Source organism: Pongo abelii, chromosome 11, assembly GCF_028885655.2.
Source record: "Pongo abelii isolate AG06213 chromosome 11, NHGRI_mPonAbe1-v2.0_pri, whole genome shotgun sequence".
Taxonomy (NCBI): domain Eukaryota; kingdom Metazoa; phylum Chordata; class Mammalia; order Primates; family Hominidae; genus Pongo; species Pongo abelii.
Genome location: NC_071996.2, coordinates 33,960,210 through 33,970,979, shown reverse-complemented (window position 1 = coordinate 33,970,979; position 10,770 = coordinate 33,960,210). Strand labels below are relative to the sequence as shown.

General features: G+C 39.7%; 1 pseudogene; it reads right to left on the bottom strand.

Annotated features, from left to right (window-relative positions):
• Positions 1 to 303: 303 nt before the first annotated feature.
• LOC112132520 (small nucleolar RNA U13) lies at positions 304 to 395 on the bottom strand (annotated as a pseudogene).
• Between the last annotated feature and the right edge of the window lie 10,375 nt (positions 396 to 10,770).

Sequence of the window (10,770 nt, the reverse complement as noted above, 5' to 3'; positions counted from 1 at the left end):
TCAATAGAAATATTACTTTGTCCTTGTCCTCATGTAATGTCAAAGATAAATGAAACCTCAGAAATGACCTGATGGTTCAGTGTCCCTAGGGGAATTTGCTACAAGTGAAATATTCCAGACCCCTTCTCCAAAGATTCTGAATCTAAGTCAGGGATAAGTCCACAAATATTTACTTTTCTATAACCACCTCAGGTGAGCCCAGTGAGAAGCTTCAGGAAAGTCTTGGATAAATGTTAACCTAGTCCAGTTGCCTTATTTTATTTATTTTTTAAAAATCTTTTTCACTTAATATTTTTTTCTTCAGGTCAGATGGGTAATGTGCCTGTTCGAGGGTGGCACATCTCACACACGTGCATGAACACTTGATCATCTAAGCTCATGAACTACAAAAGGATCGATTGCCTTGTTTTATAGATGAAGAAAGTCACTTGAGATGTGAAGCTATTTAACTTACTGCTCTGTTGGTACCATTGGTACTAGGACTAAATTTGGGTCTCTGAACTCATAATCAAGTGGACTGATTCCTAAACTTTAGCCACAGACCCCAGAAATACAGGTATGTGGTAAGCATTATTGAAGGTTAAATAAATAACATGAGTTACACATGCAGTATTTGTCAACAAGCACAGCAATGGCCTTTTGATTGAAAGTGGATCCGTTATTAGGCCTCCACTTTCCAGCTAGCCTAGCTCAGCTGGGGACACCAGAAGTCAGTTCAGGCCTAAAAGTGATCAAACTGAAGATTGGATGAAACTTCTAATGAAATCTTCAAACAGAACCTTCCCCAGAAGTCACCATTTCCAGACTAGTCTGGGTTGGAAATACCAACTTCAGGTTTTTAGAGTAAACATGTAAACAATGTCCTCTGTAGAAATGGACCTAAAACAAGCCTGATCTTTGGACCTCCTAAGGGATGCTATGTGTTTGGACAAGGTCTTGGATTTGTCCAATCAAATGCTTACTTGAGCAGTTTTGTAGCAGTTCCTTGCATGTGGTGAAAAGGCGGAGTGAACAAGAATTTCCAGATCAGAGATATGGGGAGGGGACAGGAGAGTATAATAAATTCCCTCCTAATACACGCTAGTACCATGTGGATGGCAGCTGTGAGCTCCTTGCACTTGGTGAAATGGTCACTTGGTGTGTGATACAGTACCTGCACCTCTATGCAAGACTGTAGACGTGGGGAGCCTTTACTTCCATCTGGGAGCATGCTATGTTGCCTCTGTCAATAACTATCTCTATAAATTTTAAAGTTTCGGTTCAGATATAACTTTTGCATCCTTTATCTGTGGCTGTTGGTGTCTTTCCATCAGTCATGTCCCATGGCCCTGTTGTGATAACCATGCACCCACAGTCCTCAGTTCATGTAAGCATGCACAATGAATAGTAATGAGGATGATGGTTTGGACATGCCGCTTCTATTTCTGCAAGTCTCTACAAATCCAAGGCAAGGTCCTAAGGTGCCTGCTGGGGCCCCACAGAATTCTCTTCTGAAGCCGGTTCTTCAGCCTCCATATCTGTTTAGTCTTTGTTTCATCGTTCTCTGCCCTCTTGATGTTATTAGTCTATTTAACAAGCATCTATTATTTAGTCATCTAAGCCTCCATTCCATCTGGAAAGCTGTCTACGCTTTTGTGAAGACCTGGATGATCCCTGTCCACTGCCCAAAGTCAAGGGTGAGGGGCGGCTCAGCAGGCATATCCCTGCTCTCACCTGCTGCCTCCCTTCCCTGCTTGTTGGTTGATTGTGCTCAGTGCCCATCGAGGTAGGGCTCCAGCATGCCCTGATGTCCGCAATTCTCTCTCAACCAAGGCTTCAGCACAGCACAAGGAGTGTTTTGTTTTGTTTTTTGTTTGTTTTTGAGATGGAGTTTTGCTCTTGATGCCTAGGCTGGAGTGCTAATGGCGTGATCTCAGCTTATTGCAACCTCTGCCTCCCAGGTTCAAGCGATTCTCCTGCCTCAGCCTCCCGAGTAGCTGGGATTACGGGTGCCTGACACCATGCCCGGCTAATTTTTTGTATTTTTAGTAGAAATGGGGTTTCACCATGTTGGCCAGGCTGGTTTCGAGTTCTTGATCTCAGGTGATCCACCCGCTTCAGCCTCCCAAAGTGCTGGGATTGCAGGCATGAACCACCACGCTTGGCCGGCACGAGCAGTTTTGAGGTATATTTACAACCAGAAAGAACTAATACAGGTGCTCACAGAATCAACTGTAACATGATTTTATCTAAAAATCTGCCCTTTTCAATGCCAACATTTGATTTTTGGGCAAATCAGTTATTTCTTATGAAATTAAAAACTAAATTCTCACAGGATTTCAGAAATGACTCTGATTTCAAAGTGCAAACTGCTTGAAAGCCTGAACTAACCACTTAACATGAACTACATCCCAAAACTCTAATTCAGAAATATGATGTTATCTACTTTGTAAAAATCTTTCTGTGGTGTGGTACTTAGCACTGGGGTCACTTGTGACCACCAATATGGAGAAATGAAACATTTTTATGTGATTATCTTCTTTTCTTCATCCTTGCTCTTAAACACTATATTTCTCTTTGATGCCCTATGTTTATTTTAGAGCATTTTCTAAGTCTTTTTATATTTTCTAATCCTGCCCTGCCCTCCTTATGTGGCTATCTTAAAACAAAACAAAACAAAACAAAAAAGCCCACCTAATTCATATTAAAATGTATTGCAGACAAACGACTTACCCACATATCAAGGAGTTATTATAGAATAAAATATATAAACATAAACAACTCAAATCTGATAGTCTTGGATGGATTATAAGGCATTATTTTGATTTTATGTGGCCTGAAATGATTATTGTGAGCTAATGATCATTTTTCTAATATTGGGTGACAACATGATTACTTGGTTTTGTTGTATGCATCGTAAACAGATCCTTTAAAAAGCAAAACCATGCACTGACAAAGTGAATTAGACAGTTTGTAAGTATGAAAATAAAGAAACATTTACATAGCTTAAAATATCCCAACTAAAGAGCCTATTTCTGAGAGAAGGGTAAAAATTTTTGAGAACAGAATTCTTTGAGAAATATAATCGTGCTAGGGAGGAAAGATGCCAGATTCTCTGGAATTTTTGAACTCAGATATAAACTGACTGATCTAAACATAGGGAGTTACTTTGTAAATTGAAAATGCATTAGGACATTTTACCCCCACTCCCATGGGAATGCCTTGTCTGGAATAGATGTGCATAGGGCCATATTTTGTTTGGTTTCAAAGGAGCGTGAAGATTGAAGGGCATTTTGGTCCTGCTTTGATTATTGTAATGCCAACACACTTTTGTTTGACGCAAGCCTCGTGACTCCTGGCAAGAAGAGAATTATACTTGTGGAATGAGAGATTTTCTGGATGAAGAAAAGAACACATGACAGTCTCAGTTTTCTGCCACATTCTGAATTAAATGTAAAAATACATGTTTGTCCTTCCTAGAATGCTGCATCAACTCTAGGTGATTTAGATACAGTTTAGAGAAGACCCTTCAAATGCCAATGACCTTCCAGAATGCATTACATCTTAATTTAGAGTAACACTAGCAAACATGGAGAAAAATTAGTTGGGTTTACAAAATAGCCAAACCAGGTTACTGGGATCCTGAGGGGCAACCAAAAGCCCTGACTTTGCCTTCATCTTAGTTTACACAACACATTCCAGTTTCATGGATCTATAAATACCATTTGACTTTCTCAAATAATAAATTAGCGGCTCCCAAGAGGAAATGAAAATAAAAGTCAAGTGATTCTTTTGTCTCAGCCTCCTGAGTAGCTGGGATTACAGGCATAAGCCACCACACCTGGCTAATTTTGTATTTTTAGTAGAGATGGGGTTTCTCCATGTTGAACAGGCTGACCTCAAACTCCTGACCTCAGGTGATCCACCCGCCTCAGCCTCCCAAAGTGATGGGATTACAGGTATGAGCCACTGCGCTTAGCCTGAAAATTAAAGGATTTTGAAGCTTCTCGTGGAGAAAGAATTATAAAAGTTCAAAGCTAGAAGGGGAAAAAAGAAACAATACGTTGATTAGATGCACCTAGCACAGATCAGAACCAATTCTTGTTTAATTCTCACACCACCCTCCAGCTTCATGTTGTTATCCTCCTTTGGCCAATGAACCTGAAGGTCAGAGTGGATTTCCCAAAGTCGCAGAGCTATTAAGCATTCCAGACGACCCTTCATTTTTTACTACCTCTGTCTGATAGGGCACAGAATTAAAAGAAACTCCCAGGGCAGGGTCAAATATTTCCACTAGGACTGCCGAGAGCCTTGGTTTCCTCTACAACAAATGCACTGGCTTTTCACAGCCAAACAGACCTTGTATTTAGGGCTAAGAGATGAGTTCTCAGTATCTGTGTGGTCCCAAGCATACCGTTTTCTGGGTGGCCCACTCAACCTGACAGAGCCTCCAGGGAAGTTTCTCTCCTTTAATTAAATTCATTAGTTTTGTCTGGTAGTCTAGTTCTACCCTGTGGACTATTTATGGGGTCCTGGTTCCTGTCTAGCTCTTTCCCCTATCTCATCCCCCAGGGACCCTAGGGCCTTTGCTTTGCTAATTCCCAACCACCCCCACATTTCCACTGAAGAGCTCAGAACATCTTGAGCCCTTGTCTGAGAACGTCAAATGTCTGAATGTCTTCTCCTCCAATCTCCGTCATTTAGTCCACTATGCCTGAAAACTTCTTAATTCCTTTCAGAAAGTGAGACCATGCATGTTTGAACACTCTGACCTTTAGAAATTGCATCTTTATATCAAACCCAAATCCTTCTTCCTGTGGCTATTACCTGAGTGGTCCTGGTTCTTAAATTGACTTTTTTTTTTTTTTTCTGAAGGCTCACAGCAAGCAGGTGACCAAGTTAAGTGCCATTTCTTACAGCAAATGAAAAATATCTGGAATTGATTCAAGTTCCTAGGCTCAAGATGACATTCATTCATTTATTCAAAATACATTTTTTTGAGTGACTAATAGTACCCACTGTCCACATCAGTGGGCAAAAGCCATGAGAAATAAGTCTGATCTCTCTTCCCTGGGAAAAAACCTTTAAATCTTTAAAGAAGACAGTTATCTTTTGACCATTGTGTCATCTCCAGGCTTACAAGCTTCATGTATCTAGTTCTTTCTGTCTATGACATGACCTCTTCTTTTAGAGGAAGTCTCATTAGAATATAAGTACCAAAAGGCTATGGACTACATTGTGTTCCTCTTTACATCCACTGTGGCTAGCAAATTGTTAACGCTTAATAAGTAGCTTTAAAAATAATATGAATACATCATGATTATTTCTGGAACTCTTCTAATCTGAGCTGAAATTTGAACTGAGTCTCTTTTAGCTAGAATTTACAAACTTACTTCCTGAATGAAATGGAATCAGTGAAATAGAAATCATTTTACATTGAAAGGGAAAAGATTGATCATAACATGATGTTTTAAGGAAACAACAACAAAATTAGAACATAAATGGTCTAATCAGGTCAAAAGTAGGCATTATAAGAATAAGTAAGCTTACAACTGCAAGCAAATCAGAGATTCTGGAACACATAGGTAATAGGCTGATTTTGCATTGCTATAAAGAAATACCTGAGCCTGGGTAATTTATAAGAAAAGAGGTTTAATTGGCTCACAGTTTTGCAGGCTTTACAAGAAGCATGGTGCTGGCATCTGCTCAGCTTCTAGGGAGGCCTCAGGAAGCTTACAATCATGGCAGAAGGTGAAGGGGGAGCAGGCACATCATATGGCGAAAGCAGGAGCAAGAGAGAGAAGTGGGGTGTGCCACACACTTTCACATGACCAGGTCTCACGAGAACTCACTATTGTGAGGACAACACCAAGGGGATGGTGCTAAACCATTCATGAGAAATTCACTCCCATGATCCAATCACCTGCCACTGGGCCCCACCTCCAATACTGGGGATTACAGTTCAACATGAGATTTGGGTGGGAACAAATACACAAACTATATCAATATCTAAAAGAATCAATGAATCCAGGAGCTGGTTTTTTGAAAAGATCAACAAAATTGATAGACCGCTAGCAAGACTAATAAAGAAGAAAATAGAGAAGAATCAAATAGGCTCAATAAAAAATGATAAAGGGGATATCACCACCAATCCCACAGAAATACAAACTACCATCAGAGAATGCTATAAACACCTCTACACAAATAAGCTAGAAAATCTGGAAGAAATGGATAAATTCCTCGACACATACATGCTCCCAAGACTAAACCAGGAAGAAGGTGAATCTCTGAATAGACCAATAACAGGCTCTGAAGTTGAGGCAATAATTATTAGCTTACCAACCAGAAAAAGTCCAGGACCAGACGGGTTCACAGCCAAATTCTACCAGAGGTACAAGGAGGAGCCGGTACCGTTCCTTCTGAAACTATTCCAATCAATAGAAAAAGAGGGAATCCTGCTTAACTGATTTTATGAGGCCAGCATCATCCTGATACCAAAGCCGGGCAGAGACACAACAAAAAAAGAGAATTTTAGACCAATATCCCTGATGAACATCAGTGCAAAAATCCTCAATAAAATATTGGCAAACTGAATCCAGCAGCACATCAAAAAGCTTATCCACCATGATCAAGTGGGCTTCACCCCTGGGATGCAAGGCTGGTTCAATGTACGCAAATCAATAGACGTAATCCAGCATATAAACAGAACCAATGATAAAAACCACATGATTATCTCAATAGATGCAGAAAAGGCCTTTGGCAAAATTCAACAGCACTTCATGCTAAAAACTCTCAATAAATTAGGTATTGATGGGACATATCTCAAAATAATAAGAGCTGTCTGTGACAAACCCACAGCCAATATCATACTGAATGGGCAAAAACTGGAAGCATTCACTTTGAAAACTGGCATAAGGCAGGGATGCCCTCTCTCACCACTCCTATTCAACATAGTGTTGGAAGTTCTGGCCAGGGCAATTAGGCAAGAGAAGGAAATCAAGGGTATTCACTTAGGAAAAGAGGAAGTCAAATTGTCCCTGTTTGAAGATGACATGATTGTATATCTAGAAAACCCCATCGTCTCAGCCCAAAATCTCCTTAAGCTGTTAAGCAACTTCAACAAAGTCTCAGGATACAAAATCAATGTGCAAAAATCACAAGCATTCTTATACACCAATAACAGACAAACAGAGAGCCAAGTCATGAGTGAACTCCCATTCACAATTGCTTCAAAGAGAATAAAATACCTAGGAATCCAACTTACAAGGGATGTGAAGGACCTCTTCAAGGAGAACTACAAACCACTGCTCAAGGAAATAAAAGAGGATACAAAGAAATGGAAGAACATTCCATGTTCATGGATAGGAAGAATCAATATCGTGAAAATGGCCATACCGCCCAAGGTAATTTATAGATTCAATGCCATCCCTATCAAGCTAGCAATGACTTTCTTCACAGAATTGGAAAAAACTACTTTAAAGTTCATATGGAATGAAAAAAGAGCCCACATCACCAAGTCAATCCTAAGCCAAAAGAACAAAGCTGGAGGCATCACGCTACCTGACTTCAAACTATCCTACAAGGCTACAGTAACAAAAACAGCATGGTACTGGTACCAAAACAGAGATATAGACCAATGGAACAGAACAGAGCCCTCAGAAAGAATGCTGCATATCTACAACTATCTGATCTTTGACAAACCTGACAAAAACAAGCAATGGGGAGAGGATTCCCTATTTAATAAATGGTGCTGGGAAAACTGGCTAGCCATATGTAGAAAGCTGAAACTGGATCCCTTCCTTACACCTTATACAAAAATGAATTCAAGATGGATTAAAGACTTAAATGTTAGACTGAAAACCATAAAAACCCTAGAAGAAAACCTAGGCAATACCATTCAGGACATAGGCATGGGCAAGGACTTCATATCTAAAACACCAAAAGCAATGGCAACAAAAGCCAAAATTGACAAATGGGATCTCATTAAACTAAAGAGCTTCTGCACAGCAAAAGAAACTACCATCAGAGTGAACAGGCAACCTACAGAATGGGAGAAAATTTTTGCAATCTACTCATCTGACAAAGGGCTAATATCCAGAATCTACAATGAACTCAAACAAATTTACAAGAAAAGAACAACCCCATCAACAAGTGGGCGAAGGATATGAACAGACACCACTCAAAAGAAGACATTTATGCAGCCAACAGATACATGAAAAAATGCTCATTATCACTGGCCATCAGAGAAATGCAAATCAAAACCACAATGAGATACCATCTCACACCAGTTAGAATGGCAATCATTAAAAAGTCAGGAAACAACAGGTGCTGGAGAGGATGTGGAGAAATAGGAACACTTTTACACTGTTGGTGGGACTGTAAACTAGTTCAACCATTGTGGAAGTCAGTGTGGCAATTCCTCAGGGATCTAGAACTAGAAATACCATTTGACCCAGCCATCCCATTACTGGGTATATACCCAAAGGATTAGTAATCATGTTGCTATAAAGACACATGCACACATATGTTTATTGCAGCACTATTCACAATAGCAAAGACTTGGAACCAACCCAAAAGTCCAACAATGATAGACTGGATTAAGAAAATATGGCACATATACACCATGGAATACTATGCAGCCATAAAAAATGATGAGTTCATGTCCTTTGTAGAGACATGGATGAAGCCGGAAACCATCATTCTCAGCAAACTGTCACAAGGACAAAAAAATCAAACACTGCATGTTCTCACTCATAGGTGGGAATTGAACAATGAGAACACATGGACACAGGAAGGGGAACATCACACACTGGGGCTTGTTGTGGGGTTGGGGGAGGGGGGAGGGTTAGCATTAGGAGATATACCTAATGTTAAATGATGAATCACTGGGTGCAGCACACCAACATGGCACATGTATACATATGTAACTAACCTGCACATTGTGTACATGTACCCTAAAACTTAAAGTATAATAAATAAATAAATAAATAAATAAATAAATAAAAAGAATTAAGGATACCAGGAGCTTTAGTTTTATTTCTTCAAATGAAGAATTTCCCACAAGGTGATTTGATTCTTATCAGCAGCATAGCTTAAAGCTCTCACCAGTAGAACCCACCATTTTCCTATGAATATTTTTCAAATACGTATTTAGGGTTTTTGTTTTGTTTTTTTTTTTTTTGGAAATGGAGTCTCCCTCTGTCGCCCAGGCTGGAGTGCAGTGGCGCCATCTTGGCTCACTGCAAGCTCCGCATCCCGGGTTCACACCATTCTCCTGCCTTAGCCTCCCGAGTACGTATTTAGGTTTTTACCTTTGAACTCCTAGTACTTTATGCCAATGCCAATTAGTTGTGAATTTAGTCTTGTACTATCCTCTGGCATCTCTTAAACTATCATTTCCTATTTTTGTGATATTTTACTTTTCTTGCATGTATTCTTTGTTTCCTTAACCAGAGTAAAGTCATTTTTTGTAAGAAGTGCAAAGTCTTTCACTTCTTTATGTATCTCACGAAGTCTGTAAGAATGCTATTCTACTAGTCAGACCGGGCAAACGTGCTGTGACACATAGACGCACCGATACGTAAAGGCTGAAATGTAACAGAAGTCTAGATCTTACTCACTTAACCAAGGCTGGCATTCTTGTTCCTGTTCATGAACAGCTTTTTGCCACATGTAGACTCAGAGCCAGCTCCTCTCAATGTGTGGTTCTTCCTATCTTAGGATTTTGTTGTTTTCTACATCAAGCTTGGAGAAGCTGAAAGAGCCTGAAGAGCCAACTGGTCCTTTTTTTTTTTTTTTTTTTTTTTTGAAACGGAGTCTTGCAATCTCGATTCACTGCAACCTCCGCCTCCCGGGTTCAAATGATTCTCCTTCCTTAGTCTCCCAAGTAGCTGCGATTACAGGCGCCCGCCACCACACCTAGCTAATTTTTGTATTTTTAGTAGAGACAGGGTTTCACTATGTTGGCCAGGCTGGTCTTGAACTCCTGACCTCATGATCCACCCTCCTCAGCCTCCCAAAGTTCTGGGATTACAGGTTTGAGCCACTGCGCCTGACCTATGGTCCTATTCTTAAGACTTGGCTTACAAATGCAAACATCATTTCTAGTCAGTGTTATTGGAGAGATGAGTCATATGGCCACACTAGAGGCATAGGAGACTGGGGATGTGATATAGTCCTATCCCGGGCAACCACTTCCTAGACACAGATTTATACCCTGAAATACAAAACTGGATTTTGATGGACATTTAGCTATCTCTGCTAAGCACAAAGTCGGGTTTAACAAATATTTGTTGATCTATTTATACCAGTAGTAAAGATCAAATTGCTTTTATTTCTCCTTGGAACAGTGCTATTTAATATCTCGGAAATTTTAGAAAACTCTAATGATGTGCAGTAGATTATGCATTTCTTCAACAATGACTTGAAAGATTGCTGATGTTTATCTAGGGAGATGTGAAGCAATTTAATATTATTAATTGCTAACAAACAGATAAGATTTACAAGAATTGTCAAAGCTTAAAGCTCCAAATAATCATTTCTCACACAAGAAAATTTATTATGCCATTTTGCTTATTTCTATCAGGGTTCCTATAGTGCAATCACTGTTCGCTATTAAATTTTTATTGCACATTTAATTTATCTTTCCCTCTAGTGGGGAAACGTATTAGAGAATTCATTTGACACTAGTATCATCTCCCCTTCTTTTTTTTCTCACCACTTCTTCACCCCCTGAAATAAATAGGAATATATTTGTATCTTGGTATTAATTATACAAGAGCTGAAGAGAAC